This window comes from Hibiscus syriacus, unplaced genomic scaffold (assembly GCF_006381635.1).
Source record: "Hibiscus syriacus cultivar Baekdansim isolate YM2019G1 unplaced genomic scaffold, ASM638163v2 tig00111783_pilon, whole genome shotgun sequence".
In the NCBI taxonomy this organism is placed as follows: domain Eukaryota; kingdom Viridiplantae; phylum Streptophyta; class Magnoliopsida; order Malvales; family Malvaceae; genus Hibiscus; species Hibiscus syriacus.
In genome coordinates this window covers 4,519,209-4,544,487 of record NW_024063178.1, presented here as the reverse complement: position 1 = coordinate 4,544,487, position 25,279 = coordinate 4,519,209, and the positions used below count along the sequence as shown (strand labels likewise).

The 25,279-nt window shown below is 34.9% G+C and overlaps 3 pseudogenes; 1 reads left to right on the top strand and 2 right to left on the bottom strand.

The window, feature by feature from the left end:
* LOC120170575 overlaps positions 1–25,279 on the bottom strand; it is a 29,466-nt pseudogene that overhangs the window by 700 nt on the left and 3,487 nt on the right.
* LOC120170576 lies at positions 5,043–9,800 on the top strand (annotated as a pseudogene).
* On the bottom strand, positions 13,291–15,221 carry LOC120170574 (annotated as a pseudogene).

The following is a 25,279-nucleotide window of genomic DNA, read 5'->3' as shown; positions in this document are numbered from 1 at the left end:
TCCCGGCATCCGATTTCCGGGTCGGTGATTTATCGGCCCGTGTCCTGACCCGGATGTTACGGGTACCTGGTACCCGATTATTTTATTTTTTATTTTTAAATTATTAATTTAAAAAAATATACACAAATTTAAATGTTAGAAACTTCGAATTACATACTCTAATATCCGAACATAAAATTTAAAAGTTCGAAATACAAAATCTTAATAATCCATAATATAAATAATTCATTATATATATATATAATAAAAAAATAAAAACTAACCGGGTATTCGGGTAACCAGGTACTCGCAAAAACTAGATTTTGTGATCCGGGCCCGACCCGATAAATGTCGGGTCGGGTAATTTTCGGTAATTTTTTTTTTAGAAAATTACCCGATTCTTTTAAGTCCGGGTCGACGAGCGGGTCAACCGGGTTGGGTAGTTTTGCACACCCCTAATTTTCATGCTTGGTTTATGTATTTTTTTAGGATTAATTGCATTATAGAGCCGAACTTTAAATTGATCGCAAACTTTAAATTGTTCTAGTTGAGTCCTCAAATAACAAATCTTATTAACCAAGTCCTTATATTTACCTAATCAATAGGTTGGACATTAGACAACGACTCAAATGTGATACAAAACATATATAAAGCATATAGATCAAATCATAACAATAGTGAACAGTTCGGTTTAGTCCGTATTAGCCTTTTTAATTATTGAAAAAAAATACATTTTAGTCCCTCCAAGTTGTTCATGAGTTAGATGTACATGTTTACAGTTTGGTACATGTATGTTAAATATACTCCATTTCAAATCCAAACTAACATGCAATCTCTAAGTTAATGACAAGAGTGACGGAAGGATCCTATAGAAAAGATCTTCATGAATTGAAAGGAAAATCGAGGACTTACGCAATCCACCAGAGGGTGGGGGAGGAGGGCCAACCTTGATGCTTCGAGCATCGGCAAGCACAGCTTGAGCAAAGGAGCCAGTGGCCAAACCAGCAGCAACAAGACCCATCATGTCTCTTCGTCCAGTTTCAGTCTCGGCAGGTGCCTGTTGGGCTCTGACGGTGAAACCAGGCCTAGCCACAGCCACTCGGTTGTTGCCAGCAGTGTTCAACCGGGGGTACGGCAACCGTGATGGAGGCTGCCTTCGAGCATAGCCTGTGAGGAGCCACGTAAACCAGCCATCGATGCCACTGCTTGTGCCATGTCCGCAACCAAATGATTTTCAACAATACTAGAGGTAAGTAGAAATGTGGGATTATGTTGTTTAGTGATGGCTTATGTGATTAGATTGGTTTGGGACACCCCCACACCTTATCTGCCATCTTGTACCTTGGATAAGTCGGGTATGGTCTGACCCAATTGTTGCGAGACATGTGGCTGACGATGGTCTTGTCATTGGCTATGCTGGATTGGATTTAATATGACCTGGTTTATGTTTTGCCACGTGGATTACTAAAGATTTCGACATTGACTGTCCACATCAACTGTTGTCCCTAGTGGCTCAACTCCTTGATCCACTTTAGCATCAATATTCAAATATGAAACAACCCATTCATATGCTTTATTTCTAAAATAGAATGTATTTTCCAAGGCATGGTATACTTATTTTATATTATAAAATAAAAATTAATTATAAATCAAATAAAACTAAAATTTAATTCCATTGGACTAATCATAATTATTAAATTTTATAAACTATTAACACCTAAATGTTATGATTTGGATAAAAATATTAAATTTTTAGTCGAGTTTAAAATTAAGTTGAAAAATTTATGGTCCGAGCCATGCTAAAATGATAGTATAACTTATATATATATATATTTAGGGATAACTATTATAATATATTTTTTTCTATTTTTAATTAAATCTTTATTTTATGGAATAAAAAATATATTTTTATGTCAAATTAGATACAATTTTTATCTTAAAAGTTTGAGTCAAATTAAATTCTAATGAAGAGAGTTTTAATTTTTCAAGTTAAATTTATCAAAAACTTAATTGTTATCATCCATAACTAGGGATGGACATGGGTCGGGTTGGGTCGGATTTTTGGTCCACCCGAATCGACCCGAGAACAATGACTCCTCCCCCGAAATTCGACCGATCCGACCTGATTTTTTGAAATAAAATCCGAACCCGACCCGAAATAATAAAAATATTATTTTTATTCAATAAAAACAATGATTTAATTGAAAAAAATAATATAGAGGGGTATTATTGTAATTATTCCTAAATATATATGATAAAATTATATTTTTTAAGGTCGGGTCGGGGTATTTTTTTTATCTTAAACCCGAATTTAACCTGATCCGAACCCATTTTTTAAAAAACCCAACCTAATTGGGTCGAATTGAGTCGGATCCCATCAAATTAGCCATGCACATCCCTATCCATAACACGATTCGTATATAAAGGTGATTCATTGAAGATTGAACTGCAGTTAACATGTTCAATAAGCCAACAATTGAATGGAGCGGGTAAACAATCCGGCCCAAATTACGCCCTAAAGGAAGCGGTGTATTTCCCGAAAAATTACCGGTGATCGGTATATTTACCGATCTAACACTGGTCAGATTATATTTTTCGATCTAACACCCGTAGCAGTAAAGCGCGCCCCCTGAAACGCGCTATATACTGATTTGGCGTCACGTGGGTATAGCGCCCCCTGTACCGCACTATACGCTGACATGGGTTACACGTGTGTCTAGCCCCCCTTATCCGCCCTATACGCCACGTAGGGGTATAGTGCGGATCAGGGGCCGCGCTATACGCCACGTAGGGGTGAATTATATTTAACGCGGTCTCTAGTCCGCGCTATATCTTTTATCTGAATAATTACATATAGCGCGGTGCAGGTACCGCGCCTTATATGGTTATAAATACCCTCTTCCGCCGGTTAAGTTTCTCGCATCTCCTCTCAACTTATAAATTAATACAACAATTCCGACAACGAGTAATAATTATGTCAATCTTCTCATATTTGATTTAGAAGTTCGTGCGATTTTTCGTTATAAGGTAATTTTGTTATAATTTTTTAATTATACTTATTGTTTATTATCATTATTTGAAAAAATATTATACTAATTATTTCAATTAATTTTTATGTTTGTAAAATTGAAAAGCGGGAGCATACGTCGAAATAGTTTTGCGGTGTAGATAATAATATAAAATTACATTATTTAAATTATTTACGTTGATGTGTAAAAAATTTATTGTATTATATTTTTGTTCATATATAATTTATTTAATCATGTTTGTTTCAGTTATTTTTTTTTTTGCAGATATAATATTGCCGCACTTTTAAACTCAAAGAATGGCGCGACTTTCAGCCATTATTTATTATGATGGTGAAATTCGAGAAGATTAAACCGGCGTTGTTTTCGTATCAAATGAGCGTGTTAAAATATCATTCAAGAGAAACATAACTCTTGAGGAGCTGATAACGAATATTTCAAGGAAAATTCATGTTGGAAGTAGTAGAAGAATGTCGTCGTTGCAGTACAGATTTCCAACATCATTATTGGCATTAACTTATACAGCGTTCGAACTTTCGAACAATGATGATGTTCAAATGATGGTTGAAGCTCAAAGTAATTATTCAGACGCGTTATTGAGATGTATGCACATTTTGTTCAAGTGCGTACTGTTCGGGGTCAATCATTAAGCTCTCACTATGGGCTGACTGAACAAGTTGATCAAGTTGACAGCTTCGACTACAGTAATGTGTAATGATTTTAATGCCATAATGGGGAGACATTCATCCGCAACTCCTTACGATATGTACCGAGGTGGGTCTACGAATAATCCGTATGGTAACACCGCGTCCAATTCAAGGGGAAGACATTCATTTGCAAATTTCTTTGACCTTAATATGGAGATGTCATCGACGCAACAATCTGTGCAGTTTCCATTTGACACGATGACTTTAAGCTCCAGGGGGAGACATTCGACTGCGAGTTTTTTCGATCTTAATGTCGATATGGCTTATAGTTCAAGGGGAAGACATGCAAGTAGTAGGTTCTTCGACCTAAATGTGAAGCGCATGGAGGAACCATCATCTCCACCAGAAGAACTGATTCGTGAGCCTGGTGCGGATCGTGCTGAGACTGGACTATTCATTCACCCAGAATCTAATACACGGTCCTTCTCCTAAAAATAAATAATTATAAAAATTAATTCTTAATCTAATAATCATGCATTAAATAAATCAACTAATTATTACTAATAATTTTAATTAAATTAAAACGTTAAAATATTACCGTATCAGCAAAGTGTCGAGATATATGATTTTCATTCCAGCGAAGTAGAATACCTTTCATTATATATCTACAAAAGAATTATATTAGTAAAATATTAAATAAAGTAAAATACTTAAATAAATTAAATAAATAATATTAAAAATATTATAAAATATACCTTAAACAGAGATAGTATTTGAGAGAAATTGAGAGAAATTGAGAGAATTTGGTGTGATGAAAGTGATTGAGGATGTGGGTATTTATAGGGAGGATTGGGGTGTGGACGGGTAGGTAATTAAATGTATAGCGCACCCTGTACCGCGCTATACCCCACGTGTTAGATAACCAGATATAGCGCGACCCCTGATCCGCGCTATATCCCTATATGGAGTATAGCGCGGATCAGGGGCCGCGCTATACCCACGTGTAACTCATGTTAGCGTATAGCGCGGGGCGAGGGGCGCGCTATACCCCACGTGACGCCAAATCAATATATAACGCAGGACAGAAGACGCGCTTTACTACTACGGGTGTTAGATCGAAAAATATAATCTAATCGATATTAAATCGATAAATATATCGATCACCAGTGATTTTTGATGAAAAACGCCAAAGGAAGCCGTTAACATAACATTGAGTACTATTTTTTTTATTTATTTCATAGGATATCCCGCCAGATCTAATTTCAAATCAAGTAAAAAACAGAGGCTTCTCACCAAATGTCTCAGAGCTCTGTGTCTTCATTTCCTTATTCAAAACCCTAACGTTCCAATTAGATCCCCCAAATTCAAAATCTACAACAAAATTCAAATCGACCTTCAACTCCACATTTTAACGGCCCAGATTCAATCCTGCTCCGGTTCCGACTACCCCTTGGTAGCGACAGCTTCGACTGAGTTTCAACTATGGCTTCCCGCAACCAGAATCGACCTCCTCGCAGCCCTTCAACTGTAAATGAATTGTAGCTTTTTCCTTCTAATTCCCTTTTTAATGTTTCGATCTGTTTGTTTTAATTATTAGCTACTTTTTCTTTAAAAAAATCAGGGGAAGGAGCTTGGAGATGAAAATCCATTAGATAAACGCAGAAGGCTTGGAGCAGTGGGAAGAGGAGCGGGATCTATAGGAACCGGTCGAACACGACAACCCTTTTCTGCTGTTAACAACCGCCCGGAGGTTACTGCAGCCGTCGCTGCCCCTGAGGAATGTCCGCATCATGAATTTACCAAAGAAGAAGTGGGAGCGATATTAAACGAGAAGCTGAAAGCAAAAAAGTTTGATCTCAAGGTAAAACCATAATTATTATTATTTTACTTTAGATTTAAACTTTTGTTGTTGATTTCTTGTTAATTGTTGCTTCCGGTAATTATTTGGTTTACTGTAGGCCAAGTACGAACATGCAGCGGATCATAACAAAAGGCTTAAGCTTTGTGTGAAGTGGTTTCAACAATGTGATGAGAATCATGTACTGGAAGCAGAGAAGCTTAAGAATTCATTGGAATCTGTTGTGAAAGATGCACTGATTCAGGTAATTGGACTGCTTCCAAGGTTAATTAGAGTTATTGCTTGTTTTAGTTTATTAACTTTTGATTCTGCAGAGTTGGAGAAGAAAAACAAGGAGGAAGAACTAAATTCTATAATTTCCGAATTAAGGGACAACAATACATCTCTACAGGAGAAACTTTCCAAGGAAGTGTCAGAAAAGCTGGTAAGATATTTATCTCTTAAATCAATCTTGCATATGTTGCTCTTTAATGTTTTATTTACATGCTTCTTTTTAAAAACTAGGATGCTATTGAACGCCATATAACTGAAAATGATGCTAGGATTACTGCTGAAAAGTTGGTTGCTTCTCTGAAAGAAGAGCTTGAAAGAGCTCAGCAGGAAATAGCAACTGCTAATGAGAGGGTAATACATGAATATCTATTACATTATTGTTTTTTTCTCTTCCTTTTTGAGAATTGATGCTATTATTATTGATAGTGTTTAATTTTCAGGCTGAACCTTGTTGAATTTTGTAGGCTACCTCCCTCGACAATACGCACAAGCGATTACAAGAATATATCCTGAGTCTTCAACAATACAATTCCAAATTAATCAATGACCTCGAAACAGTTTGTGAGTCACTCAAACGAGTAGAAAGGGAGAAACTGACAATAGTAGAGAATCTTAGCACTTTAAGGTGCCACTGTAGTTCATTGCAAGAACAATTGATCTCGTCAAGAGTAAGCTTTTATATCAACCTAGTTTCTATTAGCTTATTGGAAGAACTCCCTTTGGTGTGGTTTAGCTTTTTATCTTTCAATTCAAGTTTACAGTTGAGATCGGTTTTTCATGATGACTAATTTTGAACTAGTAAGTAATTTAGTCTTCCATGCAATTTTTCAGTTTTTCTTCTCAACTTAGGAATGCGATCTGAACTTATTTTATAGCTGGTTTGCTATAAACTTAATGCTACCTACTTATTGCATTCTTTTAGCACAAAGGTCGGTATATATGAGAGAACTATATCATGTTCAATATATTTTGGATCTTACTCCCCTCAGGTTTCACAAGATGACGCTGTTAAGCAAAAGGAAACATTATTAAATGAAGTCAAATGCTTGCAAGGGGAACTGCAACAAGTCAGGGATGATCGTGACCGACAAATGTCACAAGTGCAGGTACTATCTACTGAAATTGAGAAGCACAAAGAAAGTACAGGAAGCTCATTAGCAGAACTAGATAACATGACAATGAAATGGAAATCATTTGAGGTAGGTCATTTTTGTTTCTCGTAAGTGATAAAATGCTTCTTGGGAAAGCTTTCTTACATGCTAGGTTTCTTTCGGCAGGATACATGCTCTTCTCAGAGAGAGCAAATAAGGATACTGGAGCTACAGCTGGCTTCTGCAAATGAGAAACTAAAGGTACCGATTGTTTTAAATTAGGCAGGATTGCTTGTGTATTACCTTGTTTTGCAAAAATAGCATGAATTTACTTCTTGATAGTGTAACTTGTTCTCTTTTTACTATATTTTAGATGACTGATTTGTCGGCTTCAGAAACAAGAATGGAATATTTAGAAAAGAAAAGAATGGTAGAAGAACTAAAAGATCAGTTGGTAGATATGGAACACAAACTTGTGGATGGAGAGAATTTGAGGAAAAAGCTGCACAATACTATTCTGGTATTACTGCTTCATCATCACCTTTATTTGTTATTTATTTTGTTGGAATGATGCTACATTACCTTTAATTGCAGGAACTGAAAGGGAACATTCGAGTTTTTTGTCGGGTGCGTCCTCTATTACCGGATGATGGTGTTGCAACAGAAGGTGCAATTGTCTCTTATCCTACATCAACAGAGTCTCTTGGCCGTGGCATTGACTTGAAACAAAGTGGTATGAACATCTATACTTTTTCTTTGTTATTCATTTTTTGTTAAAAATCCAAGGGTTTATTCTTTTTTCTTCCCATTGGCAGGACAAAAGTATCCTTTCACATTTGATAAGGTTTTCAATCATGAGGCTTCACAGCAAGATGTTTTTGTGGAGATATCTCAATTGGTACAGAGTGCGCTTGATGGATATAAGGTGACTTAGCCATTTTATGCTCTCTCTCTCTCTCTCTCTTGTGTGTAAACTTAAGCAAATTGTTTATGATTTTAGAAATGTAGTATATGGCATATAAAGATTCTTGTATCTCAAAATTGAGGAAAATTTGCGTTTAAGTTAACTGATTTCTTTTGTACTTGACATTACTTCATTGAAGCTGAATTATTCAATGTTTATGGTGTTAGCCGAGTTAAAGAATTATTAGTACTAGTCTATGATTGCTATATGATATGCATTAATTGCCCTTTGATACAAATGAAATATTCATTCATAGATTGCTGGTGGTTTATTTTTGGGCAGGTTTGTATATTTGCTTATGGACAGACAGGTTCAGGTAAGACATACACAATGATGGGAAGGCCTGAAATCCCAGAACAGAAAGGTTTGATACCACGTTCCTTGGAGCAGATATTTCAAAGTAGCCAGTCCCTGAAAGCACAGGGATGGAAATACAAAATGCAGGTAATTTATTTTGTGTTCGATTTCAACTTATTATATTGGTTAATCATGGTTTTCACCACACCCTTTCCAATATTTTTCTAGGCTTCAATGTTGGAAATATACAATGAAACCATCCGAGATCTGTTATCAAATAATCGATCAGTTGGTTCAGATCCAACATGCCCCGAAAATGCAATTTTTGGAAAGCAGTACACAATTAAACATGATGCAAACGGTAATACATATGTCAGTGACCTGACCATTGTTGATGTTAGCGGCATAACTGAGATTTCCTCACTTTTACGGCAGGCTGCTCAAAGCAGGTAAAATTGTTTAAGAGTCTTGGTGTTTTTGCCATAGTATGTTATGGAGTATCTCTTTCATTAAGCATACCTTTATTTATATATGTTTCAACAATGTTATGCTGGAGTTGAATTGTTTCCCAAAATGATTTTCGATGGAAAGATTAGTTTCTTTTAAATGATTGAATGCTATTAACCATCAAGAATACAGTTGTCTAATGTCGGTGCCAACTGCTAAATACAACAAAACAGTTTTGATATAATATGCACTAGAACAAAAGTTGTCTAATTATACAGTTGCCAAGACAAAAGTGTCTTTGATATAATATGCAATACCTCATGAGTTTTGTTCAAAATGACCATGCAAAAGAGCAGTTCTGATTTTCAAAGGGGTCACCCTTTTCTGGTTTGCAGGTCTGTGGGCAAGACTCAAATGAATGAGCAATCATCAAGAAGCCACATGGTTTTCACATTAAGGATATCAGGAACAAATGAGGTAAATATCCTTTCATTTGAGTGCTTTTATCTCATTTTGAATCTATGGATAAAAGCCCTCTGCTTTCTGTTATACCGACGTTTTTTCTTTGTTCTTTTAGAGCACCGAGCAACAAGTGCAGGGAGCTTGAACCTTGTCGATCTTGCAGGAAGTGAGCGACTATCAAGGAGTGGTGCTACTGGAGATAGGTTGAAGGAGACTCAGGTGTTCAACGTACCACAAGATTTGTCTATTAAATTATTCTTTCAATGCATTATCCTAATTCCTAACCTATTTCCTTGAAATCAGGCCATTAACAAAAGCTTGTCATGTTTGAGTGATGTCATTTTCGCCTTGGCAAAGAAGGATGATCACGTGCCTTTTAGAAATTCCAAGCTGACATATCTTCTCCAGGTAAAAGTACACTTGAGAGTGTCATTATTTTAATTCGATGCATGTTTTTGCACCTTTAAAATTCATTTTCCATTGATAAACAAGCAGCCATGTCTCGGTGGAGATTCAAAGACACTTATGTTCGTGAACGTGTCACCGGATCCTACTTCAGTAGGAGAGTCATTGTGCTCTCTCCGCTTTGCTGCTAGAGTTAACGCATGCGAAATTGGAGTTCCCCGTCGTCAGATGACCTTGCAACATGTAGATTCTCGGCTGAGCTGCGGTTGAATTTTGATTGTTTGCGGCATTTTTTTAAAATCATCGAGTAACCAATTTAGTAATAGAAAATCATGATTTGTAATGATATGGCTTGGGGTTTGTATCATCATCTGTAGGGGCTATGCTTTAGCTGACTACTAATATGCTTTCTTAGATTTTTATGTTGTGTTTCTGATTGGTTGACTGGAAAAACTCCGGTTTTCTTGGCTTGTCACAAAGTATTAACTCTTTCATTGTTGAATGATAAAAAAATTATCATTTGATGACTACACAAACAGGTAACTCTTTCACTTCCAAGTAGGGGTGTACAAAAAATCCGAATATCCGAATATCCGAAAAAAATATCCGAAACCGGTTTTGGGAAAAACCGGTTTTTTTTTAACCGGATCGGATTTTTTTAAACCGGTTATTTTAACCGGTTTGGAGAAAAAAACCTAGACCGGTTTTTTTACCGGATAAAAAACCGGTTTGAAAAAAACCGGTTAAAAAACCGGTTTTTATCCGAAAAAAAAAACCGGTCTGGGTTTAAAAAACTAGCCGTTAATATAGCCGTTTGTGACCGTTTTTGACCGTTTTTTCTTTAAAAAATTACCATTTTACCACCCTAAACATGTATAAATAGGTTGGGGATGTATTTGGTTGATTACAAATTTCTCAAATCTTATTACACAACACTTAAACATCTCTCAAATCTTAGTTTTGTAATTTTTTATTCATCATGAGTAACACTGCTGAATCTTCCGTCGGGGGAAACCTTGAAGTCGTGAGAGTGATCGAACACACTCGAAACAAAGATATTTGGGATCACTACGATTTATGTGAGATGTCAAATGGCTCGAGGAGGGCGCGTTGTAAACTTTGTCTAAAGTTTCTTGCATCGGAAGGAAACACAACGTTGAAGAACCATTTGACAAATCATGCAAGGCACTTCGCTCAAGATCGGATCCTAGTCAATCGAATCTTACACCGCAAGGTGGTGTTTTTGTTTACGACAACGAAAAATTACGAGAAGCGTTTACAAAGTTCGTGATTACAAAAGCATTGCCGTTCGACCACTTTGATGATGAAGATTTCACGACAACAATTCAACAACTAATGCAACCACGTTATACTCAAGTAAGTCGTACTACCCTTAGAAGAGATGCTATAAAAATGTGGCGTACGGCGAGGGAAAAAATGATTTTAGGATTTCAAGAACACCGTTATGGTGTGTCGCTTACATGTGACGTTTGGAGTTCCCCTCATAATACCGGAAATTCTTTTTTAGCCGTTACGTCACATTGGTTAGATCAAGATAATTGGCAAATGATGAAAAGAACAATCGCGTTTGAATTATTCGGTGAGCCGCATACCGGTGCTAATTTATTTACACTTTTAAAACGGGTAATTTGTCTTTATAAATTAGAAAATAAAGTTTTTTCTATATCTTTTGATAATGCATCGAATAATACAAACGCGATTCCAAGATTGAAAATATTACTTTCACCGATTTTAGACGGTGCGTTTTTTCATACCCGTTGCGTTGCACACATAATTAATTTATCCGTGCAAGCCGGTTTGGAGGTTATTGAGCCAATTAGATTAGAATTTAAAACATGATAAAATCGATTCTTTGTAACAACAACAAAAGACTAAATGATTATAAACGATTTTGTAAGTCTGTTAATAAAAAAGCTTTGGGTCCTAATTTGGATTGTCCAACTCGTTGGAACTCAACTTGGATGATGATGCATACTACCTTAAGGCAAAGGGAAACATTGCAAACATTTCACGATCGGCTTTTCGAGAGGGGTCATGTCCCAGACATTTATCCGGATTCCAGTTGGGAAACTATAGCCAAAATAACCGATTTGCTTGAGGTTTTTAAAAATGCAACAACTTTTTTATCCGGTGTTTATTACCCTACTAGCCCGTTGGTTCTTAATCAAATATTTTTGTTGGCTACCCGACTAAATGACTTTGAATTTGAAACCGAAGTTTTTCAAGAAATTGGCTTTGCAATGAAGGAAAAACTTTTAAAATATTTTAAGGAGATTCCCCCCATTTTTACTTGTGCCGCCGCTTTAAACCCAACGTTAAATGTTGGTGGGGTTGAAACACTAATTGAACAAATTGCGTTTGCTTTTAATCTAACCGATGATGAACCCAACTTTGTCCAAAACCAATAAATTATTTTAACAAATGTTTCGAGACATGTTTGCAATTTATTAAATAAATACGGATCAAGTAGTGTAATACACGATCAAATGAGAATGAATGCGGAATCATCTAGTAGACGTCCAAGTAACATAAATTTGAATCTTTTTAACACTCTTGTAAATTCCCAATCCAAACGATCACGTACTACCACCCCAAGTAGCGAGTTGGGAAATTATATGTCATGCGATTTTCTATCAAAAATGACATTTGAAGAGTTTGAAAGTTTGGATATTTTGGCTTGGTGGAAAGAAAAGGAAGCACAATTTCCGATTCTAGCCGCCATGGCCCGTGATTTACTAACCGTCCAAGCTTCTACGGTAGCTTCGGAATCCGCTTTTTCTGTTAGTGGCAGGGTTATATCACAACGGAGATCAAGACTAAGTCCCGAGTCGGTGGAAGTATGCATTTGTTTAAAGGATTATTTGGATGGAGCGGCTCGTAAGCAACATATCACCACCCTAGAAGATGCAATTGATGCCGATTTGGAAGCAAACTTACACATTGAAGAAGTCGAACTTGGAATATCCCCTCCAAACGAAGAAGGCGAAGATGATGAAGAAGAGATGGCAATGTAGTTTATTTTATAACTTTATTTCAATTATCGTAAACTTTGTTTCAATTATCGAACTTGAAGTTTTTAAGTATTTGAATTTATCGAACTTGGAAGTTTTAAGTATTTGAATTTATCAAACTTGGAAGTATTTAAGTATTTCAATTATGTTGAGTTAATTAAGTATTTCAATTAAGTATTTGAATTTATCGAACTTGAGGTTTGATGCTTTCTCTTTGATTCTCTCTTGATTCTAGTTGCTTGATGTTTCTTGTCTTTGATCAATGAATTCTAAGCTTGCTTAAATACACCTTGAATCACTTCTGAACGTTAGTGATAATTAATGAAGATAATATAGCCGTTTAAGTGTGAAAACATTTAATAAAAATGCTTAGAGCGTGGGGGAATCGGTACCCTCTCATAGGGAATCGGTTCCCTAAGTGTAAAATTCAAATATTTCGACCGTTGAATAGGGGGGAATCGGTACCCCTATGGGGGAATCAGTTCCCTCCGAGCATTCTGGAAATCTCGGAGCCAAACCATTCAGTGAGGAATCGGTACCCCCTTGGGGGGAATCGGTTCCCTATGAGCAATCTGGAATATTAAAATCGGTTTTTTTATAACCGGTTTTTTAAAAAAACCGGTTTTTTTAAAACCGAAACCGGTTACACCGGTTAGGATATCCGGCCCTCCAAACCGGTTAGAAACCGAACCGGTTATTTTATAAACCGGTTTTTTTTCTATGGGAAAAAACCGGATCGGATAAAAACCGATCCGGATCGGATTGAAATCCGAATTATGTGCAACCCTACTTCCAAGGTCAAATAGAGATACAAATTTATACAAAGTTGATTTTCAACAAGGTAGTTTGAATCCCATATAATTCTGTGATCTATAGTCCTCCCAGACATCGAGAACTCCAAAGCTAATCATCAAAATGGCACTCAGTGTCATTACGGTACCGACTGAGAACACGATTAGAGATGCTCTCCCGAACTCTTTTATGACTCTCTGCACCACCACTAGTCCGAGAATCGATGCTATGAAACAAACGACAGAGAATACAAGTGCGGCCCTGGTTTGCTCCATGCCCAACAATAAGTACTGGAACGCAGACATTGTGGATGAGAAGAAAACCATGAAGGAACAAGTAGCTGCCGTTACCTGCATCAAATGACAAAAGTCATTGTTTTATAATCAAGCATTCCTAATCGCGTTCTCGATTGGAGAAAGATACGGAATTTTACCTCAGGAGCTACCCCAACTTGAAGAAGAAGTGGACTTATCAGCATTCCACCCCCGATTCCAAAAACTCCACCAAGCCTCCAGCCATTAGAGCCATTAGAGGGAAAATAAGCTTGTTAACCCCCTTCACAAGTAAACAAGAACAAAGGGTTTTCAATATGGATCCTAATAATGCTAAACTGACCCTAATAATCGGCCACTTACCAGCTTATTTGGACCCTTGCACGCTATAGGCTCTTTGCCACAAAAGATCCATGCAGTAAAACCTATGGCAAGTGGAATTTGGAACAATGAGAGAGCCCAATATCCTACTCCACAGGGCTTCATTGGTATAATACCCTGCAGGTTTTGTTAAACAGTCATAAACCTGCAAAAACAAACTTGTAAATCTGAATTCTACCTTTGTTTTCTGTTTCTTTCCCAATGAAAGTTCAGTGTATAATTTTTTTTATTAGATGGATATTTTGTCTTGGTGTAATAATTGATGTTAGTATTAATTTAACATTAATACAAAAAGTAGGCAGATAATCTGAAAGCTATAGTGTTCTATCACTCAAAACCTAATAGTTGGACCATTATTCCTATTCATAATTGTCACTGTTATGATGATGAAAATGAAACAACCCTGAAGCATGCACAAGTTGAAAAAGAAAGACGAAAGAGTGAGACTAGGTGTACCTGTCCATAGCTATTGCCACGAAGGAGATAGACGAGAAAGAAGGAAAACCAGACCGTAAGTAAAACCGCAAGTTTCTTCCATGGAAACCCAGAGTTTTCTTTTCCTTCCATCCCCACCAGAGGCTCTTCCAGATCATTAATATCATCGGCCCAAGTTCCATTTTCCAGTTTTTCACTTTCCTTGTGTTTATCAGCCGATTCCATTTTCCAATACCCGACCCCGTTTCTGCAAGTCGTGAAAGTAGACCAAACAAGGAAAATAGCAAACAGGATGGTGATCAACCATTCAGGGAACACATGGTTGCAAATCACTCCTACACTTACACCTAACAACATGCAAGGCTCCGACAAAATTGCTATGTCGTAGTCGACTAAACCCTTTCCCTTACGCCTCGACTTGTCACTTTTGGTACGCAGACCATACATAACGTTTGCGATCGACCCACCGGTGACCATGAAAGCCGAGAAACCCGAGGCTGTTTTGAGGTCTAGACCTGCCACGATTGTTAAAACGGGAATGAACAACCCTCCGCCGCCGATACCTCCGGCGCTGGATAAGACGGAGGCTATGAAGCAACACACTGCAGCTAACACGGTTGGGGTTGATAGCTTCAGCTGGTTTCCCAGGGGTTTCCATTGGAGGGTTTTGTTGAGAAAGGAGTGAACTGCGAGATTATCTAAAATGGAGGGAGGTGGTTTTGTTGGATGAGATTGGGTGATTTGGGTGCTGATGAAGAAGATGAAAATGGGAAGGGTGAGAGAAACACATCCCTGCAAATTCTGAATCTTCATTTTTGCTGACACTTGTTTGGTGCTGCTGTTTTCCCTCGTGAACTGAAGTGTCTCGAAACAAGATGCTTGTGAAATGCTCTTATATATACTACGTGACAGATCTCAGATCTCGGTGTTATTACATATTATTGACTGAACATCGAGTAGTTTAACTATACATTTTTAAAATATATAATCATTATGTATAATTACTTATCAAATTTTAATTTGATTAGTATAAATGTTCGTTGAAGTTATTATGATGCGGATAAGTGTCTAGAATTGCATGAACACTTGTCGGGGAAAAATAATGAAAAGACAAGCTTAGCTTTATCGCTTTTCTCCATCCCATCCTTCCTTTACGTTCACAAAAGTTAATTTAATTATTTTATGTAATTATTTCAATAATTATTAATTTTGAATATTATACCAATAATCAATTATTCTAGCGAAATCATATATTAAATTCTTAAATAAGATAGATGTTTGAATTTTGATATTGTGAACGAACAAAATTAAATTTAGAGAATCACCCTTTAATAGACCTTTACAGTACTTAATCTAGAATAATTAATTAATACATTATATAATTATATCAAAAACTATATTTCGAATACGGTAATAACAATCTATATTTTTGAAAAAAATGGCGTCATTTAAATAAATTAAAATTGTATACATTATGTGTAACCCCTAGACCGACCTAGGAGTTACAATTGAATCAGAGTAATCACGCTGACCCCAGAAATAATTTATGGAAGAAAATTTATTTAATAAACCATTTTAAAAAATATTTACCAAATGCGAGATCAACATAAACACATGACACAATTTAAAGAGGTTAAAGCAAAAATTTAACCTCATACATTATAAATCTAGACGTCCAATAGCCAAATAGGTTTTACATTTGGATAATGTGAAAATAGAAACAAAAATAGAGTGAGCTACAAATCTAGTGTGTCCTCTAAATGCAAATAATAATTCAGATATTACTCTTCATAGAGGATCCCAAATAGAAACAGAATAGGGATATAATCCCGTACAGAATAGATCGAGGATTATGCCCATGCATAATCAAGACGACGATTATGCCCATACAGAATCAGGACATGAATTTTGCCCTCTGTAGAGAATCCCATGAAGATATCAGAAATGTATCAACATGAAAATAAATGGTGATGTCATAATATTCAAAAGTTACATATATATAAATATATATAATCAGTTTACAAACATGTTTATTGATAACAACATATAACATAACATGTTAAATATATCAAATAAAGGGAACACATTTATAGCAGCTGATCAATACTGTCTAACCCTTATGCTTCCCACTATTAGTAATACTAGATCTTGCGGAGCGAAAACCTAATGATAATATTTTAATGTAAACTCAAGTTAATAAATCAGAATACACAAATAACTCAATTAATAACACTCATGCGTATATCAAATCGAACTTGTGAAGTCGAGCTAAGTTGAACAGAGGTGATTTAGACTTACTGAGAGCGGTGCGGGGACATATGATCACCTCCATAATATAATATCATAAAGCACGATTATAAATTTTAGAATTTACTTATCCTAATTATATTGTAAAGTATTAAAATATGAAAAAATAGGGTTTTTGGGGTTAGAATATGAAAAAACGGATTCAAGACATACAAAAATATGAGGATAGAGGTCTTCGAAAAAAGTCAACGGTCAAAGTCAACGGGTCGGATCGATCAACGGATCAGATCGGGCATACCAATTTTGTAATTAAAATCTCCTGGGAAAATCCCACACGCGCCACCGTGCGTGTGGTCGTGTCGGTGATCGGAAAAGTATCAAAATTTAAAGCACAGGAAAGCACTTACTGAGATTGGTTCACAAAAATGAATATTAGAGATGGGTATTAAACAAAACCCGAAATTTCTTTAGTCTCACTCCCACAAACGACGAAACTAAAGGAGAAAAAGAAAATACTGATCGAACGAGAACGACGAAAGGACTCCAATAGTACCTGCAGTGACGGCCATGGCGGTCGGAACAGTGACAAAACTGAGCAAACATCAATGAAGGCAAGAGAAAGAGAGAATATGTTCTTTGAAACGGTTTAAATTCAGAAGGGTCAAGTCCAAAAAACTGATTTTGGTTTTTAACATATTAACCATGGTCTAATTGCAGCAGACATCCCTTACTTTTAGGTCACTTACATAATGACATTAATATTTTATATGATTAAAATTTAACCTCATTTTCGGGTGTGACATTATAGTACTGCATACTGCAGAGGGTAACTTGGAAACGGGTTACTCGGGGAACAAGGGAATAACACACGAAGTTTCCTTTACAAATTACAAGTACAATGAAATCGCAGATGTCGTAATCGTCTTTTGGGTAGGTCCAAAATTGGACTTCGACTTAAATAAAGCATGTTAGAGTCGTCATCGATCATTTAAAAAAAATTAGGTTGATTAGACACCTTAATTTACAATCTTACCCGATCTGCCTTTTACTATAAATATGTCGGATACGAGAGTCGATTACAGTTAAGAAAGGATTATCACCCTTGTACTGCCCTTTCAGTACCAATTTAATTTCTCGGTTGTTTTAATTGCGAAAATTAAAAGTTAAATTGAAATTTAAAGATTCGATTCAAATTACTTACCTTTAATTGTTTAAAATTATCCCTAAAAAGTCAAAAGAAATATTAAATTGTGAAATAAATATATAAATATAAAAAAGTTAAGAAAAAAGAGTTGAATAGAACAATGTTAAAAGCGAAAATAAAAAAATAAAAAATTTAAGAAAATATAAAATTAAAAAAAGCGAATAAAATAAAACAAAAAAATGTTGAATTTGAAAGAAATGAAAATAGGAAAAAATGAAAAGAAAAAATGTTAAAAGAAAGAAAAAAAGTTAATAAAAATACTAAAATAGAAAATAAATACTAAAATAGATAAAAATTAAAGGATCAAATTGAACTAAATTGAAATTTATAGATCTAATTAATACTAGAAAATGAGCTGTCAAAAAAAATAGAAGGTTAAGGGACTAAATCGTGAAATATAATAAATATAATGAAGGATTAAATTGAATTAATTGAAAATTTAAAGGTAGAATTGAAATAGGTGACCAAAATGAATTACACATCAAAATTAGAGGGACTATGAAAATAATTAAACTATCTTGTAATTACACCAAGGTCCCCTATAAATACCCCTTAAAACACCTAAAAATATCATTTTCACCCAACTTCAAAAATTAACCCCTCAAATTCTCTCAACTCTCTGAACCCTTCCCTCAACCAGTCATGGGTCAGCCACACTCCGGCAGCGTCTCCACCGTATCAATCGCCACCACTGGTGGTCGAAAAAACCAAACTCGCCTAAAACACTCTCTTTAACCCATTAAGACCGAATCTGGGGCCACAATCTTGCAAAAAACCTCGAAAAGCATAGATCTAAGCCAAAAGTTTTGATTTTTTACCTTGAAACTGGCGTTCCTGCACTTTCCGACGACTCATCCTCTCTTGAGCCAACATTTTCGCACGCGCTGATTTCTTTTACTTTCTTTGTTGCTTTTGAATGTGGTTTTTGGTTGATTGCGTTGATGTGTAGTTTCAATTTCTTCGTCATTTCTTATTCGACTTGCAAGGCTTATATAGCTATTCGACGGTGGTTATTCGATCGAAAAGTATAGGGTTGTTCCCCTCATTTTCGATTTGCTCGAATTTTGGGATATGTTTCCCTCTTTGCCGAGAGTTGCGGAGACGTGGTTCTCGTTTACTCCGATTTTGCTATAACTTGAGATGCCGAAAATCTCGACCGGTTAGTCACCGGAAACCAGGCCGAGATTCTAGGTGTTACTTTGCCAGCGTGTGGTCCTCACGCGCTACACCTTGCGGCACCCCTGCTTAAGGATAAAACCCTAATCTACTGGGCTGGATCAGGCCTCCTAACCGGGCTGGCTTGCTGGGTCAGACCTACTAGCTCGGTTGGGCTGCATTATAGACCGGATTGAACCCGAACTTGGACTATTTAAACCAGAAAAACGAGGGAAAAAATAAAATAAATAAAAATATAATAATAATATATTTAAAACTATATAATATATTATATTTTCAAAACCATATACTATGTTTTCAAAAATACATTTTAAAAAATATATTATATACGTTTTCAAATATATTTTAAAAACTATATATTATACATTTTTAAATTATTTTAGAAACTATGTACTATATATTTTCAAAACCATTTTTTAAAAACCTATATATTATATGTTTTCAAAAATATTTTAAAAAACTATATACTATATGTTTTTAAAACCATTTTTTATAAAAAACTATATATTATAAGTTTTCAAAAATATTTTAAAAAACTATATACTATATGTTTTCAAAAATCATTTTCAAAAATCGTTTACAAAACTATATACTATATGTTTTCAAAAATAATTTTAAAAAACTATATATTATATGTTTTTGAAAACTATTTAAAAAACTATATATTTATACATTTTTAAAATTATTTTAAAAACTATATGTTTTAAAAACCATTTTAAAAACCATATATTATATATTTTTTAAATAAGCTTCCAAAAATTATATATTATATTTTTTCAAAATTATATTTGAAATTTTATATATACTATATTATATAATAAAGACCCAGACGAAAATAAGTGTCTACAGCTGCCCCTCCTTGCCTATTATCGTGCAACAAAAATAGGACAGACAAAAAGAAACAAATTTTCGTTCGGTGCATGTAGACTTGAAAACAAGCATGTTCCTGTGAGGGTTGTCAATTTCTGAGTTTGAGATCCAACTCAATGTTGCCGTCGAATCTTTTCTCAATTATCCTCTGTTGCGGAGCTTAGATTCGAAAAAAAGAGGATGACTTCCTGTTGTTGAGCCGTATTGCGGGTGACTCATTCGTCCTGAAGTTGAGTCGATCTTGGATGTTTCGAGCACGATATCATTCGTTGTGAAGTTGAAATCTAGCTCGAAATCTGAACTGGAAAGTGGCTTCTTGTTGTCAAATCATAGTCGACCTTGATATTCTTCTTGGCTTAAAGACCTTGGTTTGAAAATTCGGCCAGAAAATAGTTCATTGCTGCTACCAAGTAGTTGATATGCCTTCAAGCTGAATGGAATCGAACTCGAAAGTTTCTGTTGACAGATAACCCTTCTCGCCTTGAGCTATGCTGTAAATTAGGATAGGAGATAGCTCCCCATTATTGCAGATGGCTCATTTGTTGTGAATTTAAGTCGATATCCTTCGTCGTGAAGTTAAGTAAAAATTTTAGGTACGATATCCTTAGTTGTGAAGTTGAAATTGTTCTTGGATAGGCTGTATTGTTTCCAATTTTGGAGTTTCCTTTGAAATTAGTACTCTTGAAGCTGATTTTGAAAAAATATGCAAAATTATACATATATGCGATGTTATGGATGCAATGTTCTCATGTATGCCTAAAATGCATATGCAATATGTTATTTTAGAGTTTGGAGAGAAGTATCAATCTCTTGCGGTCATTTCAGATGACTCTTGATTCTGGACTCTTTGAATTTATGATTCTTGATCTTGGATTCTTCAACAGGCTTTAATTCGATATACATTCCGTTGAACTTACGAAAAGAAGGTTCACTTCTAGTCTTGATTTAAACAATGCTTTTTAATGAACTAGAACCCATTAGCTCGAGTATAGTGGAAAACCTTTATCGGCTTCCGAACACCTGTACATTTAGAAAAACATTTGTACAATAATTTTCAATTGCCTTTTTTCAAAAGTGAATAAATCATTCTTATTTAAATTCAATCTAAGATGCTTAAAAGAAATTATTTTTTTTAAGTGAAATGGGCGTATTTATTTATGAGGAAAAAGATCAAGGAGTTCTTGGCAAACACTCTGAAAAAGTCAATAATTAAAAACAAATACAAGTAGATGCCCTAGATATCGATAATGCGGACGCCTTTGGATTGACACACCGTTAGATGACTTTTGAGTACAACTTTTTTCAAGGGGACTTTAAAGATGTGACAACGTTCAGGAGAGTGCAAAGTTCCTCCGAATTTTTAGGTCTACAAAAGACTTGGATGCCATGATGCTTTACTGCCTTGATCCGGGATCCTTCCCATGTGTGAATCCTGGATCATTATCCAAGCTGCTCTTTCGTGTTTTCAACTTGGATCCCTTATTGGTTTCAAGATTCCCTTTGTGGGTTTTCTCATCTTTGTAACACCCTCAACCCGTATCCGACCCGGATGTGAGTCTGAGATGTCACATTAACTATTAAGACAATTACTTTTACAAAAGAATCAAATTGTTGACCTTTATTAAATCAAATTGCATACTTTATACAATTTATATCAAATAATTTATAAAACTTATCAGAGTATATCCAATTCAAATCTTTTATTTCATGCCAACAAATTTCTATATAACAAAATACATATTATTCAAAATATGCTTTTCTGATCTGATCCTTGGAAAGGAGTAACTGACATGCCTTGCCTATCCATACTCCTCCTTTTACTCACGGAACCTACGTGTGAAACATACACACGCTAATTCATTGACTTAATGAGGCATAAAACACGTATAATATAAACTCTATATACTCAATAATGCATGAACATTTCATAATTCATATAATAATATAATACAAACATCATATACAAGTTCATATAACCAATTATATACATGCACACATATTATCATTATTCTAGTCACATTATTGTCATTATCACTATCATTAATCCATTTAAAACATATAATTTGATCTTAATCTTTGAAGCACTTCATACTATACCTTTCACAAGTAAAGCGTATAACATCATACAAGATTTCTTTATGTTTTTTTTTTGTTTAGCCCATGTACAATTTTGGTAACTAAAGATATGTGAGTTCATTGAGGTTGTGCACATATGCTGTCACCACAGCTCATATAATTCCCACTAGGGGCACTTAGAATTTGTCCTGAAGGACCACTATGCCCGAAGGACCACATATCACATATGTCCCGTAGGACCACTCCTTAAGAACCATATACATATTTCAATGGACCAAATAAGTGTACCGAAATACCAAATATATGTTCCAAAGGATTACATATATGTCCCAAAGGACCACTTAGAACCCTCAACTCTTGGCATGTCAACTATACCCCTAGCTCTCATATTATATAACTTGGGAATTATCATTTATTCTTATCACATATTCACATATTCACATAGTCACACAATCATCACATCACTTATATAATCTCACATGTAGTCACATGAGTCATATCTCATAGCATATATCACATCACTTTATATTACATAACATATAATGCTAGCAAGATGTGTTAATACATACATGTAATCACATAACTTATATCATATGACTTATTCTTTATTCTCTTATGATCACCTTTCAAATCATATACTTCAGGTAGTTACTCTTATACATATTTTTAATAAAACCCGTATATTAAATACAATATCACTTATCTTACCGATTTTATAATCATCTATATCATATAAAGTTTATAATAGTTTCATATATTCACTTAATTCAACTTCCCATATTTTGTTACCTAACATGCGTTCACAACTAGTTCCTATATATATTTACCATACAACTAATATTAAATGTTAGTATAAAACTTATGTCATTTTTCCTAGATTATATATGATTCTTATTTTATTATCATATATATATCAATGTTGCTTAACTTATCTCAGTCTTGATTTAATCACATAAGTCCATTATATTAGTTTACTTAGATTTAATTCATATAACATATACCTTATTATCATAATTTCTCTAAATCGTTACATACAATATAATATATGCCATATAATACCCTTAAACTTAGTACATTTCATATGGTTCATGTTCATATGTCACATTTTCACATAAGTACTTAAGTCGATAACACATAACTACGTAAATTCCTATTGCATGGTTCACATATTGTTCTTATCTCTTCTCATAGTCATATAGACACCTAGATCCTCATACCTAACTTATATTACATATCCATATAATCATTGGTATTTATACCCATAGCTTATACCATTTCCTCTTGTTATCACTTAAGTCATCATTATCCACCTAATTCATGATCATGCAACTTATATCACAAAGTCATATCATTACATAAATCATATCACATAACAAATAACATAATAATACGTATTCACATACTACAGCTACCAACTATACTTATCTTTATGCATTCATAAAACCAAAACATGGAAATGGGCTCATCACAAGTCTAATTTCCATATACTATAATCATATGCACTCACCTGGCCTCACTAGTCAATGTCGATCCCTTATCTCTTCTCGATGACTATTACTTGTAAACTTGTCCGGATGTTGCTCTCAATCGATATCTACACCATCATGTATACATATTAGCATTCCAAATACTATGATTCGATCCTTAATTTCTTAAGCTAGAAGAAAGAGTTAATCCAAATTTTCTCTTGCAATGGTATCGGTACCCCCCATAGGGTATCGATACTTCCCTATCTATGGTATCGGTACCATACCTAAGTATCGATATCCATATTGCATTCTGTAATTCTCGTTCAAAGAAGGTATCGATACCTTCCTTAAGGTATGGGTACCCTGGGTATCGATATTGTTCTTCCTAGGTATCGATACCCTTTGAATGCCTTTGTTATTTTTACTCTTGAAGTATCAGTACCTATTATCGGTACCTGATGAATAGGTACCGATACCCATAGCCCATAAATCACTTTTCTTACCCAAAAATTCACCCAAACTTACTTATATCTTATATCGAAACCTCCTTTAAGTTCTTTAAACTTAACTTCACTTATTCTAGTCAACTTATACCACTTTAACTCATCTTAATATCCAATATTCTATTTTAAATTTGGAAACCAAGAATCTTACCAATTTATCAACATGTTCTAATTTCGTTTCTAACACTTTGAATTTATTATTTTGACTGATGACAAGTCAAATTTCACTTCAAAATCTATTTACTCATTCTATTTCAATAATTCACTCAAAAGCTCATTTTACCAAATCTCTTATATCTTGTTCATTCTTGAGTTTTAAGCCACTTTGAATCTTCCCTTAAGCTTTCTTATCACTTAAGAATCAAAACCAACTTAAACATAAAAGAAAACCTAAACTTGAGACCAACTTACCTTGGAATGAAGCTCACGGGAAGAGGAAGAAGAAGAAGAAGAAGAAATTCCAAACATTTCTTACTCTTTCACCCAACTACTCGTGCTTAAATACCTTTTAAAAGAGAAAATAAGAATTTTTCCTATAAAATGACCATTATACCCTTTCTAATTTCAAACTTTGCTATTAACTCCAATACCCAAAATGTTTCAATCAAGTCCCTAAACTTTTAATCTTTTCTGAGATTAGTCACTAAGTTTTCAAAACTTCTATTTTGGTCACTGACTTGACTTTTGGGATGTTACAATCTTGGACCCACCTTATTTTTTATTTTTTATTTTTCCATTTAGAGCGCCCTTTTGGGTTTTCACTCTAAAAGTTTTTTCCCTTTTTCTCTTTTGTTAATATATTCTTTAAACTTAGGATGTCTTTTCGGGTTTTCACCCTAAGCGAAATATTTCTTGACTGCATCAAAATTAACGAGATTAGGTAGTTCTGGCACGTCCATTTCAGTCAAGATTAGTGATCCTCTGGAGAAAGCCTTCTTTACAACATAAGGCCCTTCCCAATTTGGCATCCATTTCCCTCTGTAGTCTTTTTGGATTGGCCAGACCTTTTTTAGTACAAGATCTCCTTCCTAGAACACTCTTAGGAGCACCTTCTTGTTATGTGCTCGAATCATTCGTTTTTGGTAGAGCTGACCATGATGAATGACTTTCAATCTCTTTCTTCTATTAGTTCAACTAATCATATGAGTTTGCACCTATTCTGCATCATCTAGTTTGACTTCTGAAAAAACCGGAGTGACGGGATCTCCACCTCATGGGTAATACTACCTCCATCCCATTCTATTGAAAATGGGATTGCCCCAGTCGAAGTTCGTATCGAAGTTCGGTAAGCAAACAGAGCAAAAGACAATTCTCGTGCCATCCTTGTATGTCTCCGTCGTTTTCTCCACTATTTCTTGATATTTTTGTTTGCT